This window comes from Petaurus breviceps, unplaced genomic scaffold, assembly GCF_028583685.1.
Source record: "Petaurus breviceps papuanus isolate PSGF00001 unplaced genomic scaffold, PetGlider_PUasm1.0 90740, whole genome shotgun sequence".
NCBI classification, from domain to species: Eukaryota; Metazoa; Chordata; class Mammalia; order Diprotodontia; family Petauridae; genus Petaurus; species Petaurus breviceps.
Genome location: NW_027187330.1, coordinates 11,964,396 through 11,983,821, shown reverse-complemented (window position 1 = coordinate 11,983,821; position 19,426 = coordinate 11,964,396). Strand labels below are relative to the sequence as shown.

Sequence of the window (19,426 nt, the reverse complement as noted above, 5' to 3'; positions counted from 1 at the left end):
AATACTGACCTTCTACTTGATCTTTGGCACTTATAGGTTGATAAGTCTAGAAACTGCCACAACTGCTGGTGATTCCCTCTTCTGAAGTCTGCTCTGGCCTCTGTTGGTGGAGGCCGCCCTGCAGCTAAAATCACAGGCTCACATAGTGGAGGGCAGGTGCTGGGCTTGGCTCCTAGTACCCTGAGATGGACCCTTTCTGTAAGCCTGACAGTCTGCCTTCATTGGGAGATTTATTTCTCTCTGTCACTTTCTGGGTTCTGTAGTTCTAAAATTTGTTTAGAATCATATTTTGTAGGTCCTTAAGGTGGTTGTGGGAGGAGCTTACAAAATTTTCCTGTTTCTATGCCACTATCTTGGCTTGGTCCACTGTCACCATTTCTTATGTAACAATAGTCTTCCATTAAATTCATATGCCACAACTTTTTTGACCATTCACCAATTGATTGTCATCCCTTCAATTTCCAATTCTTTGTCACCACAAAAAGAACTACTGTAATATTTTTGTACATGTGGCTCCTTTTCCCCATTTTTTATGTCTTTTGGATAAAGACATAGTGGCAGCACTGTTAGATCAAAGGGTATCCACAGTTTTATAGCTCTATGGGCATTTTCTTCTTTCTTTCTTTCTCTCTTTCTTTCTTTCTTTCTTTCCTTTTTTCTTTCTTTCTTTCTTTCTTTCATTCTTTCTTTCTTCCTTTCTCTCTCTCCTTCCTTCATTCCTTTCCTTTTCTCTCCCTCCCTCCCTTCCTCTCTTTCTGTCTCTCTCTCTCTTTCTCTCTCTCCCTCTCTGTCTCTTTTTCTCCTTTTTTACATATAGTTTCTGTATTAGTCTGAAATAAATCTCTTTTCATTAAGCGTGAGCACCTTCATCTCAATGTTCAATCTGAACTGTTATTGACTTTGGAGCCATCTTTGACAGGTGACAAACAATGTAATGGAGAGTATAATGAGATAATGAAATAAAAGATGACAAAATATTTTACATTACTTAAAGGACCCATACACATATTTTATGAATTCTTTCTTTCAGAGATGGAAAAAAATCAGTATTGGAGAGGATAAAGACCAGATACCATACCAAAAAGAGAATTTAAATGTATCTTAACAGACAATTAAATACTCATCTAGCCTGATAAGAGTCTTTTCAGAATCAGCTTTGTATGCATTCAATCAGGTTATTGTCTGGCTAGACAAAAGATTAAAATTATATTATTATCAATTTAGAGAAGAGAACTTTAGATAGAATCAACTTTCAACCCTTCCTTAAATATATGATCAACTCACAAAGTCAGGGGAGTTAAGCACCTAACCTAAAGATACATAGGAATTAAATAACAAAATCAAATAGAAACCCAGGTTCTATATCTTCAAATGTAGCATTATCAATGCTTAATGAAAGAAATAAGAAAGAAATAGATACAACTTGCTTCAACTTAAGAAATATAAATTGCCATTTTTTAAACATGGAAAATTTCTATAACCATTTAATTTTTCATTACCCTCGCTTCTCTATAAAAATGTGCTTGGTTCTAAGGATATATATTAAATTAAAAAAATAATGGTTCTTGAGGATCTTTTATTATTTTCAGGGGATTGTGATGATGATATGAGTTGAGTGGAAATTTAAGAGTTTGAATTTGGTTAATCATTTCTTAAAGATTCTTCAGTATATGAGCTTGGATCTTGACCTAAGGTTTCTTTCCAAAGCTAGAGAACTTTCCATTATAACATGCTACATTTTGGATATTATTATTATTACAAAATAAAATTTGATAATTATATAAAATTTTTCAGAAATCATCATCTGTGTCTACAAGAAAATCATTGATGAAATTATGAAAAAAGAAAGATTTCATAACAGAACACATTTTGACAGTCTAAACGGACTACAGGATAGAAAGAATACAAAAGTGCTATGTATTTATTTGTTAAAAAATATCACAAACATACCAAAATTCAAAATTACAGACTCTTCTTCCACAAAGTATTTCCAAGACATAAGATATTACAAGATTATCTGACATATACAACTTCAAGAATTTTTTTTTTCAAAAATTAGTAGTCAATTTCAAATGAGGTTCACAGTGGTGAGATGTACTCCCCAATTTTATTTTTTTGGTAATGTCATGGTGAGAATCATAAAGTGCTCTTGCCTATTCTACCTAACAATATTCTGCCTCTCTCAAAGTGGGAGTTAAAACACTCTTTAGTAATTTAACAATCACTTATTTTATCCTTATGTAAATGTCTCTCTATATTTCTGATAACTGGCAAGTACAAATTGAGCAAGGCCATTCCTCTTTCATTAAGGTTCATTTTCTGAAATATTTTAATTAAACACATACAATCATTGGTTCTGTCCTTTAGTTAAAGATAAAATTTTTCTCTTCATAATCCTACATTAATTTCAAGGCCTTTTCCTCTTTGGAGGCTATGAGAATTGGGGACTTCAAAGCTCTTAAATTCTCCTTTCCCTTAATCTTACCTCTGTTGAAAGAGGTCACTTCAACTAGTACATATAATAAGTGGCAGAGCTGGCATTTAAACTCACTTCCTTGATTTGAAATTGCTGATTCTGATTCTTTCCACTTCATCATAATATCTCTATTGTTTATTATCATTGAGGAGAAAGTCAACTTTGTGCCAAGATTTGAGAAGGCAATGGAACACATGTATTTTTCTGAACATTTGAGTCATAATTGGAATGGTCATGGCAGTGATGGATAGATAGATATATGGATGGATAATTAGATGAATGGATGAACAGAGGAATGAAGTGTTAGAGAAGTAGAGTGGCATTTGGATATAATGAAAAAGAGACTCATGGATTACAAAATAGAATCTGAGTAATGGGGTCAATTGGCAGCTACAGCTGGAAAGCCACAAGTTTCCCTTTAGTTGAAATCAGTTTCTTCTTATCTAAAAATATTGATACATTACCTAGTATTCAATGCCCAACTCAAATTTTAATAGTTCCATAAACCTACCCCCATCTCCTTGGCCAAACAAACTTGCTGAATTATAATAATATTTATAATTTTTCTTATTTGTCAACCTAAGGATTAACTTGTTTTTTGCCTTCTGCATGAGGAATTTCCTTATCAGTACCTACTTGCAAGTTGATATTACCTTACTTCTATATACTTTGTACTTTTTAATCTATAAGCCTTATGCTTATGTCTGTATACATTTTCTTGTTTCATTTAATAAACTTTTATTAAGTACCTACTAAGTGCCAGGCAGTATGCTAAGGGCTGAAATTACCAAAAAAAAAGGCAAAGTTAGTTCCTGCCCTCAAAGAACTTACAGTGTAATGCAAGCTCCACGAGAATAGGAATTTTCTCTTTTGTCTCTGCATTACTTTCTGTTGACTTAATTAATTGATGAGCTTATGGTACTCAATTTTGTCATTTTTTTCTGTGTCTAATTTTTTTGTGTTTCTGAATTTCCCTGATTAGATTGTGCCTTTCTTGGTAGAAGGGATGCATGATTTATTCCTCCTTGTTTCTTCCACAGTGTCTAGAATAGTATACTCTCCAATATTTATTTAATTATAAACTTTATTCAAGACCTCTGTTCAGGTCCTTTAAGAATGAGAATTGTATGTAATTGTACCTGCATAACCTATATCAGACTGCATGCCATCTTGGGGAAAGACAGAGTAAGAGAAGGGAGAAAACTTGAGAACTCAAAATCTTAAATAAATGAATATTGAAAACAAATAGTAAAAACAATTGGAATTATAAATATTATAACACTACTATATATAACTGAATTATCTATAAGGGACATATGAAGAAAGACTCTATGTGCATCCAGAAAAGACAAAAATGATAGACAGAAGTATGTATAGAATAGTGTGTGTGTGTGTCTACTTGTGTCTAATGGTAGCCATCTCTAAGGTGGGGTTGAGAGGAAGGAAGTAAAAAAAGGGGGAATAAAGGAAATTTATATTATAACTTTATCATGTGCTTAAAGGGAATAGCAAATTGCACATAGTAAATTTTCAGTTTCATGTGCAATCATCATTTTTTACATTGTTCTATATCATGGAATAGCTTGTTTCATTTAATAAATGAAAAATAAGTAAATTTAAATTTAATAAAGAATGAGAAGGATCTGAGTACATCACTTTTGGACAATTGGAATTTCATACCAAAAACCAAAAACAATAAACATAAAGATTATTTGAGAATGGTGCTGGTATGAAGGTTAGACAGCCTGATAATTAATTTGAAATTTTCACCAGATGGAAAACTATTTGACTTTGGTAAACATTGACCTAGATCAGTTTAAAGAACTGAGAAGGTGAATAAATTGATATACTTCATAACTAAGCAGAGATGGAAAGTCACCCTAAGTATAAGATTCCCAATGTATAATTATCATATATCCTGAAAGTACAAAAGAGTATTGGATTTACAGATGAATGATAGATGAAATACCAAAGAGCTCAGCTCCACAGCTAAATGCTTCTGTCCCCGGTCACATTTTATATCATCTGGAAATAGAGTAAAAAAATGCCAAGATTCTCTTTTTCTACTATTAGCCCAGATCCTCCTTTCATTTCTCTTAATAAAATTTAAATAACTTACGATGAGGCAAGTAATTTTTTTTTAAAAAAATGATTTATTCTTTGGGGGAAGAAAAATGAGGGAAAATAATTCCAATTAGAACCTGCTCATCAAATTTCAAATGATTGTTATCCCTTTAATATTTGATTTATAGGAACTTGGCTTGCTGAAGAGTATAGAATTTGTTATTGATAGTTAAGATGCTTAGGAGGTGTTTACAGTCAGGAGGTTGTAAATGAGCTCTTAGAAACTGTCAATTGGAAGGAGTCCCAGGCAACTGGGGTTCTGCTCTTGGTTCTACAGCTAATTAGATATGAAAATTTGGGCAAATAATTTAACCTTTGTGAACTTCAGTATCAGCATATGCAAAAGAAGGGTAGCAATATTTGCACCACCTAAGACATGATTATGAGTAACATAAAATAAGAAAGTATATGTACATATTTTATACAAAATATCCATAGCACAACTTTGAATATTTTTCAAGCAGTTATATCACAGATTAATGGAAAAATATAAATTCCACTCTATTATTCAAGAACTTGGACAGTTCTTGGTATATGGAAAGTATTGAATTGATGATTCTATTGACCTTCAGTGACTTCCTTTTCTTCCTCACTCCCCTCCCCCATGAATGGCTCTCTAGTCAAAAGAAGTAGTTTCAAGATTCCTACAAGATTCCAACATAAAAGGTTCTATTTAAAAATGTATATTCAGTTATATGCATGACTATAAAACTCAGAAGTTGAAAGGAACCCAGCCAAAAACTGATGGAAAGGGATTATGAGCAATAACACTCTAACACCCAATTTAAGTGAAAGCATGGAAAGAAATAAAAATGTAGCTCTTACCCTGGATCCCCTGGGCTCCAAGCTTGATCTTTTTCGAGTGTTGTTATCCTTTGAAAATATACTTTCAGAGCCAGAATTGTTTTCAGTATAATTTTGCAGAGTTTCTTTATTGTTTCTTTATTATTATGTGCAGTTTATCATGTATTAGTATAATTGTTGTAATTACAATGTACCATGATGTAATTACAATGGGTAATGTTGTAAAACTCTGTTAAATTTCAGGAATGTATTTACGCAAAAGACTTTTTTAAAGTTCAGTGCATAATCTATTTTGTAATCTCTTTTAGCACCAAACTGAATGTGTTTGGATTGTATATAAAATATAGTATTAACTTTTAAACCCCATTTTCCAGTAATGGGTCTTGAATGTCTACAATGCAGAGAGAATCAGGGATGTTATATTCTTTCTTTTGTAGGCGATATGAAAACTAGGTCCACTTGTCTTAAAATCACAGGTGTTATACCTGGTGTTACGGTCAAACTCCAGCTCCTAGTAATTGCATTCTGACTACAAAATTATACCTGCAATTTGAATTGTATCAAATAGTCTAGGCTCACTGTTCTGTCAGTTGAATCATTTTTTTTTCCTATTGTTCAAGTGATCATACTTAGTTCCAAGGTAGCTCTGTGGCAAGTTTAGAAACTTTAAATAAATCTATGAAACCAAGAGAAATAAATTATATACCAAGGTCTTTTGACTCCCCGATCTTTCATAAGATATATAATAGGTACTTGTGATTTTACCTGCCTTACCTTTGCACAGAAACTAAAACCCTGAGATTGTATTACAATGGACTGCAGTATTACATTTTTCTGGATTTTTTTTTCTTTTATGAATCACAGATATCAAGTGGACAGTCTGGGTCACCAAAATAAACTAAATCTAATACAATTTGAAAAGTCAATCAGTGAAAATTAAAAAAGTGTGATACTTTAATCGTTTTTGTATCTGTCATCTTGAAATTTGAATTCTCTCATTATGAGTAAATACTTGATCCTAGTAGTCATATTCTCAAACTTCCTCCATTAAACTTTTCTTCTTAGTAAAGACCATGCTAAATTAGGTGCTACCTACAATGCAAAATGTAATTTGAATGACTACAGAAAGACTCTTGTACCCAAATATATTGCTACTTAACTCTGAATTGTAGACATTTTTTCTTTTTTAAATTATCACATTTCTTGTAGTTTCTTTTCTAAGTTTCCTCCATCAAAAAGCTTCCTATACCTCTTCTCCCTTCTCTCTCAGGAAAGCACCTTTTCCCTTCTTACTTTATTGAGGAAATAAAAGTTCTTCCCATAAGTGTGCTCTGTCACCCATAATTCATTTCCTCCAAATGTAAACTGATTGTGTACCTATCTCCTTTCAAAATTGTTCCTTTTTTTAAAATTGTTGTTGTCATTGTTACTGCTGGTCATCTTTGTCCGGTTCTCTTCACTCTGTCATCAGTTAGAAGAGGTCTTCTAAGTTTCTTCTGAATTTGTCTATTTTATAATTTCTTAGGCCACAATGATACCTCATTAATTAATGTACTATAATTAATTTAACCATTAGCCAAATAGGTGGACATCCTCTTTCCATTTTTGTGATTCTAAGAAAATAATTGTCATATTTTATTTTGCTTGTACAGAAGTCCTTTTCTTCTTTGATCTCTTTGGACTTTGTGCAATTTGTGGATTTATTATTTATTATTTCAATGTGTTATTTCAATTTGCCTTCCAGACTTGCTGAACCAACTCACAGATATACCAAAAGTTCATTAATGGACCTCTTTTTCCAGAGCCACTACAACATTTTCCTCTTTTATCATCTTTGCCAATAAGATGGGTATGAGATGGAACCTTAGAGTTGCTTTAATTTGTATTTCTCTGGTTATTAGTATTTGGGGAATAACTCTAATCCTTAAAAATATAAATAGATTCTTTATATATCTTGGATGTGAGATTATCGTATAAAGTTGGTGTGAATCCTTCCCCACTTTTCATGCTTTTCTCATTTTAAATATATTGGTCTTCTTTGAACATAAATATATTTTAATTATTTTTATATAATAAATATTATCCCTTTTATCCTCTGTGATCCTGTCTAGCCCTTGTTTTGTGATGAATTCTTCCCCTGTCTATTGCCTAGAAAAGCAATTTCTCCCTTCTTACTCTAATTTGTTTATAATATGTTCTTTATATCTATATATCCATTTGAGTTTATATTGGTATCTGAAATGAAAGGTCAGTCTATACTTTACTTATAACAGATTGCTTTGTAGTTTTTATAAGTAGTTTTACCAACTAATCAGTCCTTAGACCAGTACCTGCTGTGTTGTGGTTTACCAAATACTGTTTGTTTAGAGGCAGCTTGGTAGTGCAGTGAATATGGCATTAGGCTTGGAATCAGGAAGACCCTAAATTAAATTCCATCCTCAGACACTTACTAGCTATGTGACTTTACACACATCACTTAATACTGTTTGCTTCAGGTTCCACATCTGGAGAATGAACTGTAGAAGGAATTGGCAAATCAGTCTAATATCCTTACCAAGAAAACTCCAAATGGGGTCACGGAGAGTTGGACATAACTGACATGATTGAACAATAGTATTTATTTGTTTTACTATGTTGTGTATGTAGTCTGATCCACTGATTGATGTGACTATTTTTTTTAACCACTACCTAATAATTCGTATTTTTGCTACCCATCTGTAATGTAATGCCAAAAGAAAGGCAACTTCCCAGGTTCAAAATACCAGCATAGGTGCTCTCTATTTTATTCAGTGACAAACCAAGAACAGAGAAGATCAAAACATGACATCATTCAAAATACAGCATTTACTAAGTGTGATTAAATAATCTCCAAGTACTACCCCACCCCAGGACCTTCCAATCATTCAATCAATTACAAAGTCCCTGTTCTAAAGACTTCTTCACCCCTAGGCTATACCTTAATTAAGTCCACCACAAAGCCCCTCTTCTCAAATGGAGATTAGTTTCCAAACATAAGGTCAAAAGTTCCCCACCCCTGGATCACAATTGAATCTACCCCAGAGTTACATCAAGTTTAAACACAGCACTTAATACCCAAATGGAGGTCTTTTCTTCATCCTGACAGGAGGCAAGTTCTCAGCAATCTTAGTTCCTGGGGAGACAAGGCTTAGCAAGGCCATAAGATACATTGCCAGTCCCTTCTTGAATTCATCCTCGGTCTGTAGAACAGTCCTAGAACCCCTGAACACATTAGCAAAGCCCTCTCCCAGGATTTCTGTAAACATACAACAAGAAAATCCTTCTTCAGGGCTTCTGAACCAACAGAAAGGCTCCCAGACCCCTGCAACAACAGCACCGTCCCTCACCAGTGGACAGTATTCACTCTCTGTCTGCAGGACAGTCTCAGAGCTTCTTAGCGAACAGCCAGGTTCCAGGACTTCTTCAACAAAAGGACTGTCTTTCACCAGTGGACAAATCTGGCAAAACAACATCAAAACAGACAGACAAAGTACCAGCAAAACAGCCATGTCTCCTCAGTCCTTGGCAGCTCAGGGGGCAGGTCTCAAAAGTCCAGGGCAATTCAAAGCGGCCACCAGCGATTCTCTTAGTCTCTCTCTCTCTCCACGAGGTGCTGCTTCTAAAAAGATCTTCCGCCCCTCTCTAGTGTCTCTCCAAATCTACCTCACCAGCTCCTCCCAGTTCAGGACTTTCTTTTTCACATCAACAAGCCCATCCCACAGGTGGGATTAACAAACTCTGGGTTTTAACACAATCAATTTGAAAACCAAGCCAATACAGGGGAATCTTTAATTGCCATTACTATCACACCATCTGTGGCCCATCTCCTCACCAAGATTAGCTTGTGTAATTGTGTCCTCGATCCCAACTATTCTACTATTAACTTCATTTTTCCCATAACACATTTAAATCTTTTAATCACTAAATTAATGTGGAATATTAATTTTTCTGACATAGATAAAAATGAGAATATGTATTTTCTAAAGAAAGAGAATTATGAAATAATATTTAAGATTTATATTTTATTTTCCAAGTCATGTGTGATCCTCCTCAAATCTTGTAATAGTAACAAAAAAAGAACTCATTAATATTTGTAAGGAAGCAAAGAGAAAAAATTCTGACCCAGAATAAATTCCAAAAAAATCCATAATCCTCCAGGATAACTTTAACAGAAAAAAATAAGAATGAGATGGTACATTTTCTCCTGCCTTTATCAATATGTGCAGCCCAGTTATTGTCTTGGCTTATAAATGCCAAAAATAGCTTTGGTGTTTGTGTTTTATTATTAAGCAATAAAGATCTTTGGCAAGATAAATAGTGATATCTATCTGCCAATAATTCAGGGGGAAAAGTATTGATTTCTTGATAAAATAAATGAATCACTGAGTTGTATGAAAGAAACATTAAGAATGGATTTCTGGACATGATGAATCCCCCCTATAGAATTGTCTTTGTATACATTTACAGTGAGAGTGGATCAAATGTCTGCCTCATCTTCAAAGCAGTCTAATATTTTGCAAGTATCTGGGCCCATTCCCTCACAGTGGTACAGTGTGAATTTCTGTTCTTTTTTGAGTACATTGATGACCAAAAACATCACTACAATATGTAAACAAATTTTTAGAAGACACTTTTCAAAAGTTTTTTCAGACTTTCAATGTTCTGCTATTCAGATGTATTGTTCACCTATTCAAATTAAAAGGTGCTTGATCTACTGTGAATACTGTTTCTGTTTGTTTCAATATACAAATCAGAAAATCCTGACCTCTGTAAGCAGCCCCAGAAGGAATAAAAATCACAAAGTTTGGTTTGTTTCCTTCCTCCTAAAATCTTATTTTAACTTACTCAGGATTCCATTTTCCTTCCCCTCCCAATCATGATTTCCAACATTTCTCCCCACCATCTTGTGGCTTTGATAAGGAAAATGAATCATCAAGCGTCTGGTGAAAATATAGCATGAAGTGTGGGCCAATGTAGATTTTTCTAGAATATATCTTGCCAAACAAAACTAATTTCCTTTTAGTTCCACATAACTAACCTCTTATAGAGTAAAGGATAGGAAATGGAAAGCACAAACTCATAGCATACAAGAGATGAAAGGGTCCTTGGAGATCACTTGCTTCAAATTCCTCATTTTCCACATGAGGTGAACTCAAATAAAGGATTAGACTCCACAAATCATAAACAGCTAGTAAATAATTGACTTGGTACTTGAACCCAGGTCTTCTGATTGCACATCCTACATTCTCACATTCATAACATGTTACCTCCCCACTCTCTTTGAATTTATTTGTGTTGTTTTTATTCTAAACTTCTGTGTTCAGTAACATAAGAAAAACATAAAAAGTGAAGCAGCTGCCTAATTATTATGGTCAGGGAACTTCTACAATATCTGTTATGTATGAGGAAGCCTTTTTCAAATAAGGGAATATACTATTATTATTACACTAGTAAATAATAATCAGGACTGATTCTATGTAGTTAGAGTATAAATGGATGACTGCATAATAAAAGTTTAGGGACCCCAAATATTTCTATGGCTCCAAAATCTGCCTGACTTGCTCTATTCTGGTGCCTGAAATTGCCATTATAATTTATCCCTTTGAGGTAAGGCACTGGTGTATTCTGTTAAAATTAAAATAATATTTGTGAATTTGAAGGCATTCAGTCATTGATAGATTATTAGAATCAATTTTTCAGGGCCCCATACCTGTTAGGTTAAACTTTAAAAGGCTTTCCAAATCTTGTTTCCCTTTCTGCATAGCCAGTCAAGCAGGCATTTATCAAGCACCTACCCTGTGCCCCGCACTAAGCTAAATATTGGATTGTGTTACACAAACCCCATATGGTAACCAACATAACTGCTATCATTCGAGACTTCATGAAGAAAAGTAACCAGAACATAGCTATTGTCGTACTCCTGCATTCTGACCTGATCAGAAGATACTTGGAAGAACATATTCAGTTCTGAGCACCCCAATTTAGGAGGGAAATGGACAAGTTAGCTTACCTTTAGGAGAGGGCAATCAATATTTTGATGGCCTAAAGACTGTGCCATAGGATGTTTGGGTGAATACACCATGGTTGTTTAGCCTGGAAAAAAAATAAAGCAAATGTGATATAGTTGCAATCAAATAATAGAAAATTTCTCATATAGATAAGACATTCAGTGTATTCTGCTTGCCCCTAGAAGACAGACCTGGGAGTAAAATATGTGTGAATTTCAGGGAATCAATTTTGTCTTGTTATAAATTACTTTGTAACAATGGGAGTTATCAGAAAATGCATTGTTTGTCTGGGGTGGGTGTTGATGGTGGAGGGGGGATGGTCATCATATTTTAAGATCTTCAGGATTATGTTCTATGAATGCTTGTTTTTGATATTGTACAGAAGATTCATGTTAAAAGTTAATATTGGAGAAGATGGTCTCTGGGCCTCTTCTGCTCCTCAGCCTTATGTTATCCATTTACTTAATACTTAACCAAAATTGGAAATTTTCTATTTTCTTTGCATGTTCAGCACTTTCCTACCTCATTGTTTTTTTTTTCTTTTTTTTTTTTAATTGGGGTTAAGTAACTTGCTCAAGGTTACATGGACAGTTATTTCTGGGTTTGGTGCTAAGTGTCTGAGCCCGGATTCGAACCCAGGTCTTCCTGACTCTAGGGCCAGTGCTCTTACTCATTGAGCCACCTGGCCGCCCCTTTCCTACCTCATTGTTTTGGCTTCCATGTTTCTTAGTCGCTCGAAGTCCCCCATCTGTTGAATTCTTTCCCATGTTTCAAAGCACAACTCAAAGGCCTAATCATCCGTGAAGTCATCTCTAATCACTACAGTTGGCTTAAATAGACATCTTTCTCCCTCCTCAAGTACCACTTTGAATCTTGTTCTTTTTTGTACTTGTGAGGTGTTATTTTATATTGTACTTATTTGTATGTGTGCCTTATCATACATTAAGCCCCAGCTTGAGGTTAGGTTCCAAGGGGTGAAGAGATGCATTTTATCAATATATGGTTGTTCTTGTTTAATTGGATTTGGCAATGGAAAGAGTGACAGGCAGGAAAAAAACAAAAAAAGGTATCATTGCTAGGACCAAGGAAGACAACCATCTGCCACCAAGATGGAGGCTTTAGGTAATCAATGGAAAGAATGAATTAACTAGATATCTGAATGCAGGAAGTAATTATACATATAGGTGTTGGCTCTCTGGATTGAATATGGGTTTCTTAACAACAAAAACTGCTTTCATGTTTTTTAATTTTTTTTAATCCTCCACACTTATTAGAGTGCCACTTAATAACATGCTTGATATTGATTGAAAAGGGAGAGATAATGGGGTTCACATGATAAAAGTTGCTTACTACACAATTTTGTCTAGGGTTCACATTGCTAATAATAATGGTAATCATACTGTGCCTAAAAACTATATTTCCTTTTTAAAACTCCAAGCACTTTCCAATTTAATGGATATTCCTAGCAATTTTAAATGAAAACTTAGATACGTGACTCTGTTACATCCAGGGTGAATTTGACAGATAATGTTAATGCCTGATGTAAAGGGTCTACTAAAAAATGTTTAATGCCCTGTAGATCTAGGAAGTCAGTAGGGATCATCAGACATTCATTGAATACAGAGTGCAGAGAGGGAACGTTATAAGTTTGCTCCTCTGTAAAAGGAGGGGGTTGAAATAGTCTTTAGATCACTGATGCTTTAGCATTCTGTGATGTTTATCTTCAGGATTGGGGAGTAACTATTTCTCTGACACTCAATGTCAGAGGCCTCATAGCATGAATCAGCAAATGGATATTCCTGTGAGAAGAAGTTGCGCTTCATTAATGTGATCAAGCCCATACTTTTCTGTACAAGTCTATTGTATGTATAGAAATTGACTTAATTTACCATCTTGTTGCTAAAGAAAACTTTAAAGTCACATTTCTTTACAGATTAATTAAAAATACATGAGGAAACCATAAATATATTTTGGGTGGTATAACAGGATCCTCCAGGTACTAAGGTTTAGAATCATAAATTGTACCTGACAATTAGTAATAGTCTTCTCCTCCCCTTGCCTCAAAGTCATGTGAATAAAAAGCAACTTTTATTAATGGTGTTACACAAAGACAGTGTCAGTTCCTTGGGGTGTTTGCTAAAGAGAGAGAATTAAGAGAGCAGTTCAGGGCAATACAAAGATTGAATTACAGAATCACTTTCATTGCTTTAAAGTTTTTTGTTATTTCTTCATTGTAAGCACTTAATTGCATTAAAAGATGACAATTACTCATTTATGATTCTAAAAAGAATGATAATTGCTCTTTTATGAATAGGAAATATACTTCAACATCCTTTCATTTATGATTCTGATAAGTTCTTTTCAAACTTCTGATGGTATGCTCAGGGGGCTAGGGGAAATGAAAGGAGATGGCTATACTAGATAAATCAGTGAGACAGACAGACAGACAGAAATGGGGTGGGGGAGAGAGAGAGAGACAGAGACAGACAGACAGAGACAGAGAGAGAGACAGAGAGAGAGGAGAAAGAGAGAGAGAGAGAGACAGGCTGACAATATATAAAGTGTTTGTAATTAAGATAATAGGATAATATGGTTACTATTATTAATAGGTTGAGCCTATGTACTTCAGTTTTTTGGTAGATGCATAATATCATATCTTCCCATATGAATGTGTTACAAGCCATCTCCACTTTATTCCATGGATACTAATACAAAGGATGCTCTGGATATTTTAAAATATTTTCATAATAAGTATAATAACCCTTGCCCATATTTTTGTCTGTCATTTTTGAGTCATATCTTCCTTGAACCCTCCTTGGGGCCTTCTTCCTCTTCTGTCCGTACATGATTTCCTCTTGTATTCCATTACTTGTTTGCATATCATTAACTATGTTATGGCCTATTAAATCTGTTTTTGATCTTGTATTACCCTCTAGGGTACCTGAAATTTTCAACTTTTCTGAAAATATGGTATTTCATGTTTTCTAAATTTTTTTTCATTACTTGGAGAATATCAGCATTTAAAAACATGAAGTTTAGTGCAAGTGAGTAGTTTGCATTTATTGGAAATTATATATAATTTAACTCAAGAACTCTATCTTACTTTCCTCATTTTATTATATTCTGGATCCATGTCATTATCCATCCTGTACTGCCCATCTATGACAAATAGATTGATGAACTAACCCAAAGAGCTAAATTACCAACTACATGTAATAATTGGGACAATGTGTCTTCACATTCACTTAGTTTTCCCTAATGAATTACTAGGCCAATCCCTTTCAAGATGCCAAGGTCATCATTAAGGAAGCCCCGTAGTACTCTGGGGATTGATGCTATCAGCACAATGCCTTCCGCAAACTAGAACTTCTGAAGAAACTCTCTATCTGTGAAAAATTCTTCTTGATTTTGGAATTTTGTGGACTACGCTTTATGAGAGTGGCAAACAATGTTGTGGTGAATATTTCCCTATTTGCTGTCTTGCTTAATATTTGTAATTATGAGGTTGTTAAACAAATTTACCTCTGTGATTGAGTTCCTCAAGTGAACTCATAAAATCTTCACATAAGCACAAAAGAAATATCATTAGAGAATACTTTAAGCCACCATTTTCCCCTACTGAGCTGTTCATTTTTTTAATCAAAAAATATAGTTGTAATCTTATATTCTCTATATATCTCATTTGATTACATAATAGTAAATATGTAATCTGTTTTTGAGAATGATGAATGATATTTGAGCTTGCCACATCTGATCATGTACAATTCTCTTATTAAATAAAATATTCATGATAGTGGGATCCTCAGACTTTTCACTTCTTAATCTTGAGTCATTTTTTCACATATAATTTCTACTGTTCTCCCCTGTTCCCACTTTCTGTACCAAACACATGACATTATCTCTCAGTTCTATTCATTTTAACTGTCACCCATATCTAGAGCTTATCCTCTCCTCTCTATATTTTGGCTCCCCTGTTTGTTTGTTTTTTCAGCCAAAATACCACCCTTTGCAAAAAAAGTCTTTCCAGGTTTCCCCTACTTCTAGTTCCTTTTCTATAAGGTTTGTTATTGTTGTTGTGTCTGATTTTTCATGATCCCATTTGGTGTTTTCATGGGAAACATACTGAAATAGTTTATCCTTTCCTTTTCCAACTAATTTTATAGACGAGGAGCTGAGGCAAAGAAAGGTAAATAACTTGTCCAGGGTTGTACATCTAATAAGGATATGGGGCCAAATTTGAACTTACTAAGATAAGTTGTCCTCACTCCAGGCCTGACATTTTATCTGCTGTCATAAACCTAGCTTTCCCCTCTCTCCAATACTGTCTTCCATTTATTCTGAATATATCTTCTATATATACAAGTTGTTCTCGTCCCCATTAATATATGAACTTCTTGAGTACAGGGGTGGATTTTGCCTTTTTTTGTATCCCCAGGAAATAGGGTTGTACCTGATAAATAGTGTTCAATAAATGCTTTCTAACTTGCTGCTGCCTTACCTTGTCATTAAGGTTATATAGTATATCAAATTATGTTGACTTCATTTGAAGGAACTTGTCAGATTATACATAGAATTCCTCTATCTCTTTATTCTTTCTAATATGAATGTGTGCTTAAACTACAATAATCTCCATGGCAGTCCTTTTTCTTTTGTTCTCCCCTAGCAGTGCAAGGCAATATAACTAAGTACATCCCATGAAATTTTATACTGATGCATGAAGCATCAATTCTGCCAATCCCTTTACTTGTCTCTCAGAAGAGAATGTGGGGGTGGCCAGGTAGTACAGCGAGTAAGAGCACCAGCTCCAGTGTCGGGATGACCTGGGGATCAAATTCGGGCTCAGATACTTAGCACCACACCCAGAAATAACTGGCCGTGTAACCTTGAGCAAGTTACTTAACCCCAATTGCTTAGGGGTGGCCAGGTGGCTCAGCAAATAAGAGCACCGGCTCCAGTGTCCGGATGACCTGGGGATCAAATCCGGGCTCAGATACTTAGCACCACACCCAGAAATAACTGGCCATGTAACCTTGAGCAAGTTACTTAACCCGATTGCTAAAAAAAAAAAGAAAAAGAAGAAGAGAATGTGCATAGTGTCTGTCCATTTGACTACAACTGTTTTTTTGTCTACTGATTTCATTTAAAGCAAAAATATAAATTTGGATATCATTCAATTCCTCCAGTAGTATATCATTAGTCACAAAAGTACAAACAATGAAATTAAAATTTGTATATTATCTAAATTCTGAGATGCTTAGAAGTATCTCTCACCCACCCCCATTGTTTCTCTTTCACCAATCCTGCAGAAGCATAGGAGAATCACAGGAAATTTATAAAAATATCATATTTTTAAATCTACCATTGCCAAATGATCCATCCCATCATGCCCATGTTATTGTTGGAAAATCTATGGATAGTCAGTTAAATGTATCTTCACCAACAGGCAGAAAGCCATCACTAGAGTTTTTAAGGTTTTTAAACTTGATGGAACCTATCTGACCTTGTGCTCCTTTGGGCACAATCTTGGTAATTCCAGGTCATCTCCACTCCATGATGAGTCATAAGACTAGAATATATGTGTAGTTTGTAGAGGGAGGGTGACTCATGTGACAAAGGCATATTGCCATACATTCCTGATTTGAGTAGCTCCATTTGTTAGTCTTATTGAAAGAGGCTGTTTTTTAAAAAGTTCAATTTAAGTTTGATTAGTTTAATTAAGCAAAGAGAAAATTCATATCATGTAAGCACAGACACATATATGCATCTTATTGGTAATTTATATGCTTCATAAGACTTTAATTCATTTTTGGTAGCTCTTTGGAAAATGCAAATGATAAACATAAATGTTTGAACCTCTAAAAAGAGATTTTCTTCAATGTTGACCCCATGTGATAAAAAAGTAACATTAAATTAGTGAAAACTCTTAGAAAGCAGAAGGTTGGACTGTAATTAAGGAGAGTCAATCTACAATCCTAAAACTCCAAAATATACTATTTGAATCTGATTAATGACTAGAAGCTTACTTAGCTTAATTTCTCAATGAACTGTCATTCTCATTCCTGTAGGACAGATTGAAGTTTATCCATTCCTTATATCTTCTGAGATTATTGTCTATTTTTCTCCTCCATTTTTTTCAAGGAATTTACCGTTATTCTAAGTCTTATTGTTGGGAATTTGCCAGCTTATAAGCTGATAGGTTCTAGGCTGTCTATCTGGAGTCCCTTGTTTTGGATAAAGAATTGGAATACTTACTCTTCCACTCATGCAGGTCATGCATAAGATATTATATGTTGCATCTTGTGCTCGGGCTATTTTTTTAATTTTTTTTTAAAGCAATTGGTGTTAAGTAACTTGCCCAAGGTTACACAGCCAGTTATTTCTGGGTGTGGTGCTGAGTATCTGAGCCCAGATTTGATCCAGGTCATCCTGACACTGGAGCCGGTGTTCTTACTCGCTGAGCCACCTGGCCGCCCCTAAGCAATTGGGGTTAAGTAACTTGCTCAAGGTTACAGGGCCACGTGTTTCTGGGTGGGTGCTAAGTATCTGAGCCCGGGATTCGATCTCCAGGTCTTCTCAACATTGGTGCCGGTGCTCTCACTCGCTGTGCTACCTGGCTGCCCCATGCTCAGGCTATTGTTGATAATATGCAGCAGGCTACCTGTCTCCACTGGGAATATTTCCATTGCCTTCTGGGTCACTTACAGTTTTGATTCTTCAGGGACAGAATTTTTCCATTATATATAGGCACAGAAAACTACTGGAACAATATTGATGTTGCAAATATGGGCTTTTGTGTCAGAGAGCAGATTTGGAAAATTGAAAGCACTGTGAAATTTTCCAAATGTGATTGAGTCGATTCTCTTCCTTAAAACAGAATTCTGGGCACAGCTCATTTTCAATCTATAATGCTTCTCCAAGTTATATGTAATGATGTACAAGACCTCTAGATTGTCCATTCTAGTGCATTTATATTCTGGAAAGTGCTTATTACTTATCTGGAGTTAAAAAATCAAAGAATTTGAGAGTTGAAAAGAACCTTCTTACTCAAACAGAACAGGGTAGACATTAGACAGTAACACGTGCTTTCTGCAGCTGAAGGACCCACATTCCTCTGTTCCCCAGGAGGAGTGGTATTGGTTTTCTTTTTCTTTTTTGTCTACTTTGAAAAGTATCCACTAGATGGATAGAAAGGGGCATATAATAGAGAATTTTTGAAAGTGGAAATGACAGGATTTGTCCCTATTCTAAGGGTAATTTAATTTCTGCAGTCTGTTGCTGCTAACTAAATAAATTATTGAATTAAACATTAAATAAATATGTATTGAAATAAATTAATGTTTATTCCATTCAGTTCTGTTCAAAAGACTTTTGTCAACTACTTACAATATTTAAGGCATTGAGCTAGGTGCTAAATAAATACAAGGAGAAATAAGACACTGACCCTGCTTTCTTGAAACTATTGATCAAATAAAGCCAAAATAGCATAACCTTCAAATAACAATGATGGAGTGAATATTATAAGCAAGTTAAGTTTTTCTTGATTTGCTCAGTTCATAAGATTATAGACTCAGAACTTGTAGGGTCTATAGTATTAATCAAGTCCAACCTCATTATTTTATATATGGGAAAACTGAGGCACAGAGAGGTTAAGTGACTTGACCAGGCTATTCATTGTCTAAGATAGTATTAAACTGAGCCAATTTGGTAGCTTCCCCTAATCATTTTTGATACTTTCACCATCCTGAAATTTTGTTGTTCATTTCTTCAATAGTGTCAGACTCCTCATGACTTTGTATTATTTTGTGTATGTGCATATATGCATACATTCAGATACTTATTTATATATGTACATGATGTTCAATGTGTCATCCCAAGAAGAATGAAAATTACTTTAGGGTACAGAAATTTCTGGGTTTTGTCCATATATGCCCAGTGCCTAGCAATTTGTATTGAATAAAATTGTAAGCATTGAACAGATAGATGCCAGGTTTGAAAA

The 19,426-nt window shown here is 34.6% G+C and overlaps 1 protein-coding gene across 1 annotated transcript in view; it reads left to right on the top strand.

The window, feature by feature from the left end:
* The window catches only part of NRG3 (neuregulin 3), a 1,209,945-nt gene that overhangs the window by 670,154 nt on the left and 520,365 nt on the right, over window positions 1-19,426 (top strand). The window lies entirely within an intron of this gene.